Here is a 9,304-nt window from a genome sequence, read left to right on the forward strand (position 1 = left end):
GCTGTGCAGCTGTCAGTTTCAGCTTCCTGTTTACAGGCAACTTTTGGATGACTTTTCACCATTTAAACAACGTAATATTTTGCTTTAAATTGTTAATTGATGAAAATTTAACACTGCTGCCATAGCATTCTGAAACCCATGATTTTATGGGTCTGTTGTACATATGATCTAACAGAAAATATAATGCCTTTTGATTAAGTGATTGAAGTTGATTTAAAACCCATGCATTGCGCAATGCCTTAATATAGTTGAATAAGAACAACTTAAAAGAAAAGGTAAATTTTGCATAATGGGTCTACTTTAATCTGCAGTGTAATGCAATCATGTGAAATCTAACTTAAATCCATACAATATTCACTTAGATTTGCTGATTCACCATTGTAATGTTTTTAATTAGTCTTTTTTGGGACAGAGGGGTGTCCATTGACTACCCTGCCCCTTCACGCAGGAGCAGGTTTGAAAAATGATTTGTGGATCTGGAGAAGGCAGTTTTAATCTGACCATGGAGGAGCTCAAAAGCTACGCACACACACACACACACACACACACGCACACACACACACGCACACACACACACACACACACACACACACACACACACACACACACACACACACACACACACACACACACACACACACACACACACACACACACTGTTTTTATAATGGGGAATAAATGACCCTGAGTGCAGAGTGGATGGAGCTCTGGGGAGGATTTAATGATGCTGTGAATGTGGTCCCAAGCAGAAAATGAGAAACTAAATAATTAAAACTAACTTTATTTTGGAAATATGTGATTTTTAAAGGTGCACTATGTAACTTTTCTGGAGGAGGGATCGCCACATGTTTGGCTCATTGGAAATGTTATTACTTTGCCTGGAATGTTTCCAGTATGTCATCAAGCAGTAACTTAACCACCATCTCCAAAGAGGCAAACAGGTGATACCAACAGTCCAAGTTACCGACGTGTCAGATCTGTGGAGAGGCAAGTCTGCTCTCAGAAAGAATGCTTTTCAAAGTATTTTTGAGCAATAAAAACACATGTAACTGAATAAATGCAAGATATAGATAAAGACATCCACTCAAGACATGCTGAATGGTAGTATCAATGTTAAAAGATCTTTTGGGGACAAGCAAAAATAACAATTCTATTTCTGTTTTTGACATGAAAGGCAGAGTTTACCGTAAAATTTTAAATACCGTTTTAATGAGAAAAGTTCATTGTTTAACTGCGTCCCTGACTGTGTGTTTACGACTTTTCCTAATTACTCTAAATTGAAGTTGTAAATCCGCTCATTTATTTTACGGTTTCTGTTGCTAAATTATAAACACATCCTAGAGACATTGTAAAATTTGAAGTTTAATTTTAGTCTCAGTTTGTGGTGTAGTGCAGTAGACAGGCCTTTAGTTTAGACTGTTGTTTGGCTTAAAAGTTACATAATGTGGCTTTAATTAAGGAGTTAAGTCTAGGGTATTAAGTAGTTACTAAGCCTGAATATTTCTTAATAAACCTACAGGTACCATATTCTCAATTTTCTGATGTATGTTATGTTCTTTCCTCATCAGAAACATACCTGGAGTTATGTTTTGTTTTACACACACATACACAAAATCGCTGCAAATTTAGGCTGAGTTCTTCTCTTTCTTATTTTTCTTACTGATCATTGGCAAATAGAAATGACTCAACTGTGCAGCCCATGTTTACAATAGTTTTGCAACTGTAATTTACCTCACCTCGTACCTCATAGAAACTCACAGACTTCATTTTGTCCTTATTTTCTGCATAAATATATTTGACTTAAACCAGAAGAGGTAGTCCCCATTCATCTTAAAGAGGCACATTGAGATTCAGTGCAGTTTTTAAACAGCTCCAGATCAATACGTCCACAGACAGTGACAGGAGCGGCCCTGTCTTCAAACTGCAGCTCATTTAGGCTCAGTCACAAATCAATATCAAACACACTACAACACAGTCTAAGATAACAATGTGTATGTATGTCTCTTTGTGTAAGCCTGTATCATGCCTCTTAATATCAGTATCATATTATTAACTTGTGTTTTTTCTGAACTTTCGAATAGTCATATAAATACTAAATGTACCTTAAAAACAATGTATCCTCTTTTTACAGATTTAAAAAAAAAAAAAGCTAGTAAAAAGTGTACTGTACAACTTTTCAGGTGGAAGAATATTCCATGGTATGACATTAAACAAATTTATCTAGCATTTATTCATTATATGTGCTTCTATTGCTGTGAATAGGGACGACTCTCCACAGATCTGAATAGTAAAGTAGTGCAGTGCTGTAACCTGCTCATCTCCCTCGTAATAGATAGGTTTAATCTATATTGCGGAACATTCTAGCCAAAGCAATAACATTTCCATAGAGACAAACAGGTGGCGGACCCTCCACTTGAAATGTTACACACCTTTAAATTTAAATTTTCAAGTTTACAGCGGTCCAAACATATTCCTCTCTTCCCTGGCATAGCATAATAATTATTTGCAATAACAACTAGCATGCTTACAGCGCACCAGCCTTACTTCCATGTTTCACGGATGATATAAATGACAGCACGCAACAGTCTCATTTAACCCTAAGAGCTGCTTCAACAATATATTATCTCTACATCTTTTCTATGTTTTTTCAGGATGATTATTGAGTCAAATCATTGTAGAGCTTAAAGATGCACTATATAACATTTCTGGTGGTGAGTCAGCCACTTTTGTGTCCATGGAGATCAACAGCAGCATCTATCACTAATGAAAGTTGAATAATGTGACCAAACCAAGATACAAGTCACATCTGTGGAGAGGAGATCCTGCATGTTTCACTTTGCTCTCACCAACAATAATATTTAGGGAAGTGAATGGATGATTGAAGAGTTATTTTCTATTTAGAGCATGCTATGATAAATATTGCTTCTTCATGTTTTTTATAAACTTACATATTGGGAGCTCGTATCTGGCCAATAGTTGTTTACAACAAAGCCAGAGCTATTTGTGGGATATATTTGTCTGTGATTTGTCCATCTGCTGATGAGGCCTGCTGTCATAGTTCACTGGCCCCAGTCTGTTTCACATGAGGAGGCCGTGTCCTGAGCTGTGGGGGGCGCCGCCGTGTGGAAGGCTTCCACTGGAAGCACAGACAGGCGGTGCTGCAGAGATCATTGGTCCCATCACATCCATGAACACCTGCTGTGATCCAAAGGAGGAGGGAGGAGGGAGGAGAGAGGAGGGAGGAAGGAGGGACACTGTTCACTGATTTAGAAACAGCACCAACATGGTCAGTGCAGGAGAGATAGGGTCCACACTGAAATATTTTTATTTTCAAAAACTGCTAAATTTCCAATTATTTAACTCTACAAAAACAGGCATTTATTAACAAGGACAGCATATGCTTACTTTGTATAATATACCAGAGTAAGCCAAGAGATTTATTACTAACTAATTAAAGATGCTTTATGTAACTTCTCTGGTGGAAAACCTGTCACCTGCTTGTCTCCATGGAGATATTATTGCTTTGCCCTAGTATATTCCACACCACAGCAGTAAATATATGTGTATCTCCATGAAGATAAGCAGGTGATGTCACCAAGCCAATTTACAGGTCCCGTCTATGGAGAGGCACCCCTGCTGACAATAAGAAAGAAAGTTTTTACTGGTATTTTTAGCAATAAAAAACCAAACCTGCACTTGGGTCAGAATAGAGTTTAATGCCATGATACCCCCCCACCAGAAAAGCTACATAGTGGACCTTAAAAAACAAAACCAACATACATCTGTACAAGATGAGGCCCTGTGCCAATTTCTTTCCATGGATTTGTGCAAAATTTGCCCCAGTACAGATATATTGTATAAACTCTTGAGGTCAAAATACTTCATTTGTGTATTGTCTGAATCTAATTATAAAGCACTTTATTGTCAGACAATCAGGAAGTACACCGTTAACATGCTAGTGTCATTAGCATTGCTGTGATGCCAAAACTCATAAAACTCATGAACACGTTGTGGTGAATAATTAGGATGCGCATAATGCATAAGGTAAGTGAGGAATAACTTTGGACCATGGTAAACTCTTTAAAATTAACTAGTCTTGTTTTTCATGTTTTTAAGACAGTAAAAATCAGGTCCAGCGCCTTTATCTTTCCAAGTCCTCGGGTTATTGTTTCTGTTTTGTCACGTTTACAGCTGCTTGTCATTAAACCCCATTGTCTCGTCTCTTCTTCACAAACAGTGTCCAGCTGTGTCTTCCTTTGTCGTGAATCAAACTGAGCTAAAATTATCCTCCACCACTCACCAGAACTTTAACTTTATCTGAGGGTGTGACCACCCAACAACCTCCAGGAACAAACAATTCAACTGGGGGACTTTTTATTCATTCACTTCCACATTTTTGGCTAGTTAGTATTAAAGGTCCTAAATTACACAAAATTTGATTCTTGTGAGCTTTAAGCCGTGTTGTTACCTCCCTAAAAACATACCCAGAGTTGTGTTTTCTTTTATTCACACGTTTTTCAGTAGAGATAGGAAATTCTAAGACTGAAATCATTTCATGTTTCTAGTATAGATGTATAGGTGTTTAAAAACACAGTGGAGCACTTCCTGTATTGCCACATGACAACACAAGGTGGAACAGTGTTTTAGTTTGAGAGAAGAAGTCGTTTTAAATATGCAGGATTTGTGTGTAAAGCATGTGCAAATGAAAAAAAAAAACACAACTCCAGATATGTTTGTGATGAGGAACATTATAACATAGATCAGGAATTGCATAATATGGGCTTTAAACTATGACATATATACCTCATAATTTCACATTCATGTATTCATTGTAAACTGCTAGAAAGGCTTAGTAATAGAAATAGAACCTTTGACCTCAAAGCAGCAAAACTGATGAATTTTCACGTCTCAAGCTGATTTTATTGTTGAAAAAGTCTACATAAAAATATGAAACCTGTATGAGTCTGAATGTTTTTTGAATTGCAGGTAAGTACAGTACAGAAGACAGGTATAGGATACTGAACTTTTCTGAACTTTTCTACGTTTACTTAAACATGCATGAATCAATCAAAACACAAATTAGCTAATGATGAGGAAACACACGGATAATAATGGATGAAAGCTCATAAAAGTCGCTTTTACAAATTATGTCCCCCTATAAAAGAAATGCACATAATAATAATTCAGCAGACTGAAGGGGAATGGAGCTATGAAGATTTCACAAGCCTCAAACTTCCAAAGCAGATGTTGTTGTGCCCTTGGGCAAGAAACTGTTGCCACATTTGTATTCTTAGTATCATAGTGTTCAGTAGTTTAAAAAGTAAACTGTTTTTCTGTTAACACTTTATACTTGTTAACAGTAGGCCTGTCTTTATTATAATTATTATATCCACTTATCGTTCATGAAAGCTGGACCAATATGTTTTGGGGCTCAAAATTCATCATGTGTACATTTTCTTCATAAAAGTGGGGAGATTTGGGGTACTTTATTTGTAATACAATAAGATTTAAGCTGTAGAGGGTTGAATAACTAACTTCTATGGCTAATTATTGGTTCCTTCTGCCATTTATTTGCTGCAGCTCATGCCACTTAATAATACATCATATTTAGAGATGGTTTACTGGGATTATCATGCATTATTGTTATTGTATGGAGTTGAAAAACACAATGGAACACTTCCTGTATTATCACATGATATCACAAAGTGGAACAAGGTGTACATTTAAGAGAAGAACATAGCCTTTATTTTTTTTGAAGAGATTGTGTGTTAAACATGTGTAATGAACCAAAACACAACTCCAGGTATGTCTGTGATGAGGAAACAACATTAAAGTTTAGATCATCATCAGAAAGTGTAATATGGGCCTTTAGCTTGTTTCTTGTTCATTTACCAATTGAACTGAGGCAAACACACTTTCAGGTTTGGTATTGGTGGGAATTTGTTTTGTAAATAGGAATTAACAATAACAACATAACAAATACACAGATATTAAAGCTTATTACAGCCTTAGTAGTTCAAAAACAGTATTATCTTGTGTTTGTGCCCCGCCCTCGCTCCAGACTGGACAGGGGCAGGAAGGAGCAGATCGGCGCTGTTCCTTTTTTAAACGTCGTATTGTTTTTTTTGTTTTTCCTTGAGACGCCTCAGACATTTTCACGCATAAACAGGAGACACAGAGACAGGGACTTTACAGGGACAGTTGAGACACAACTGTAAACACAAGGAAATATAAGGCTGGAGAACATGAGATGATGACATGAGCTATGTTTTGATGGTTCTTGATGGTCCATATACCCCATCCTTATAATGGCTGGTTGATTAAAGAGCCCATATTATATTATATTCTGGTCTATGTTCTAATGTTGTTTCATCACAAACAGACCTAGAGTTGTGTTTTGTTTCATAGGTCTTTAACACACAAACAAATTTAGGCTGAGTTCTTCTCTCAAACTGAAAACACTCTGTCCCACCTTGTGCTGTGGTAATACAGGAAGTGCTCCACTGTATTTTTAAACTCCATACACCTTCACTAGAATCATTTACATATTTTCAGCTTTAGAACTGCCAACTCTGCCAAACTACCACTTCATGACATCACAAATCAGTACAGGGCAGTTTGTCGTTGGGAGATGTAGACAGCCTGATAAAGCAGGGTTACTCAAACTTGTGAATGAAACAAAACACAACACCAGGCATGTTTTTGATGAGGTAACAATAAGCATAAAGTCAACATTGCATAATAAGGGACCTTTAAACACTTATTTTTCCCTGTGAAATTTACATCTGGAGACAGCACGTCACCTGCTTAGCACCATGGAAATAGAAAGTTAAAACCATACTTTGGAACATTCGCCATAGATAAAGATACATTTTATGCCATACTCTGGAATATTATAACCAAAGAAACAACATTTCCATGGAAACGAGCAGGAGGAGGCTTTCCTCCAGGGCAAATAGGAGTCAGGTTTGTGGAGATGCAAGCCCGCTGACAGAAAGGACAAAAGATTTTCAGTGCAAAAACTGAAAAAAACAAAAACAAAAAAACAAACCAAACCAAACCAAAAACATATTTTTAGATAAAGTTAGTTAAATTAAATATTTATTTACAGTGTACACATTTCTTCTCCATTATTTTCATGTGAAAAAATAAGAAATAATTCATATAAATTGGTACACTATAACTTGGTGTAAATATGCCATACTCTCTGATCCTTAATCTGCATAATCTATAACAATACAACACTAAAATCTGATTTGACTCATTTAAACACTTTTCATTCACCTGATTCATGTTTGTGACTGTACTTCCCTTTGACCCAAACTCCATCCTCTTCCTCCTTAGATTTGTTTGTTTTTATTTCCTCCACAGCTCACCTTCCTCCTCTTTATCCATTCAGATGAAAACATGATTATTTCACTGACAAAATGGGGTCAAACCTGCAGTGTAATGTTTAGTAATGAGCTGAATCAAATACCTCTACAGAACAAGAAACAGGGAAAAATCTCATGGGACCTTATTACTGTGAGGTGGAAGAGATAAGCAACTGTGTCAGAATGGTGAATGTCATTTTCTAATTCCAGTTAAGGCATGGCTAAATTAATTGCGTTCTTTTATTTCAAAACAGATAATGCATGCCTTTTTTATTAGGATATGAATGATACACGACTATACAAACTTTTCTGTTCTATTCGTTTTCCTGAATAAAGTTACGTATCTCCATGAAGAAAAGCAGATGATGCAACCAAGCTAAGTTACAGGCCACGTCAATGGAGAGGCGAGCCTGTATACAGTAAGAAAAATGTTTTTTTAAAGGTCCTATATTACACAAAACTGACTCTTGTGAGCTTTTGGCCATGTTATAATGTGGTTACCACCTCAAAAACATACCTGAAATTACATTTTGCTTTATTGCTGTCTACATCTCCAAATCTTAAAATGACATCTTGTTAAAATGACATCATGTGATGTCATGAAGCAATAGTTTTTGAGATAACAGCTACCTTTTACTGTTAGTTTAGTAGAGATAGATATATAGATAGATAATGCAGGAAATTATGGCATTCAAGAAAATAGTGGTGGTCTGTATTACCACATGACATCACAAGGTAGAAGAGAGTGAAGAGCCTAAATATGAAGATTTTGTGTTAAACATGCAAATGAAACATAACACAACTCCAGGTCTGTTTTTGCTGAGGAGACAACATTATAAAAGACATCAGAAAATAACATAATCTGGGCTCTTTAATTTTTCTTTTTTTTTTCAATAAAATCAAAATGCCTGTAATTGGCTGTATTACCTAAATGACTTGGTTGAGGTTCAGTTATCGCACAAAAAGTGAACTGACTGTAAAATGTGCATAAATATCAGCTAAACTTGGAAGATTACCCTTCAAAATTCTTTTCTTTTTGTTTTTAATCAGCTCTATTTTGCAGCTATTTAAAATACTTTTTTCTACTATAGGCTAAATACACAAAATTTGAATTTTACATACCTCCAAACCAACAATTTCATGTAGACATTTTTTGTTATATTTCCCACCTCTTGTGTACTTATTTTTTGTCTCATTTTTGAAGACATGGCACAAACCGTGCCAAAACCGGTCCAAAGCATTGACGGATTTGGGGATTTCCTTGTGTTACATTAGATTGACTTTGACCTCATGGTGTAACGAAATGTAATGAACATGGTAGAAAGCTTTTACCACGAGCCCAGTCCCCAAATATTGTGATTTAACTTCTAATCTAAAATCATATCTCTAATGTAACCTCTATTGATTTTAATCCTGTGTGGTCTTGTGTGTACACTTGGCTGCGCATGTTTAGTAGTTTCCATAAATCTTGTCTAGCTGAGTGGTCATGGAAATAGCTCAAAGTAGGAGCCACACACAGGGGTTAAATGTGAGGGTTTGGTCCATAAACTGTGGAGGATGTGAAGCAGGAAGCAGAGAGAGCAGGTTCCTGTTATGTAGAGACAGACTGCAGCAAACAAGGACAGGAAGACCCATCACAAACAAGTCTATTCAATGACACTTTATGGGACAATACTGTATACTAGTCTGTGTACAGTCAGTGATTCAAGGTGCACTATGTAACTTTTCTGGTGGAGGATCAGTCACCTGCTTCTGCCTCCATGGTGAGGTCATTGGTCCCCCAAGAACATTCCGTGGTGTCCAGCTCCATGGAGATCTGTGGAAAGTAGAGGATGCTCAGAGTAAGGATTCATGTTTTTCAAGTTATGAAACACCTGTATTTGAATAAATGCAAGATAGATAAGTTTAATGTCATGATGTGGAACATTCAA

The sequence above is a fragment of the Boleophthalmus pectinirostris genome, unplaced genomic scaffold, assembly GCF_026225935.1.
Source record: "Boleophthalmus pectinirostris isolate CB_2022bp ecotype Guang Dong unplaced genomic scaffold, ASM2622593v1 HiC_scaffold_3, whole genome shotgun sequence".
In the NCBI taxonomy this organism is placed as follows: domain Eukaryota; kingdom Metazoa; phylum Chordata; class Actinopteri; order Gobiiformes; family Gobiidae; genus Boleophthalmus; species Boleophthalmus pectinirostris.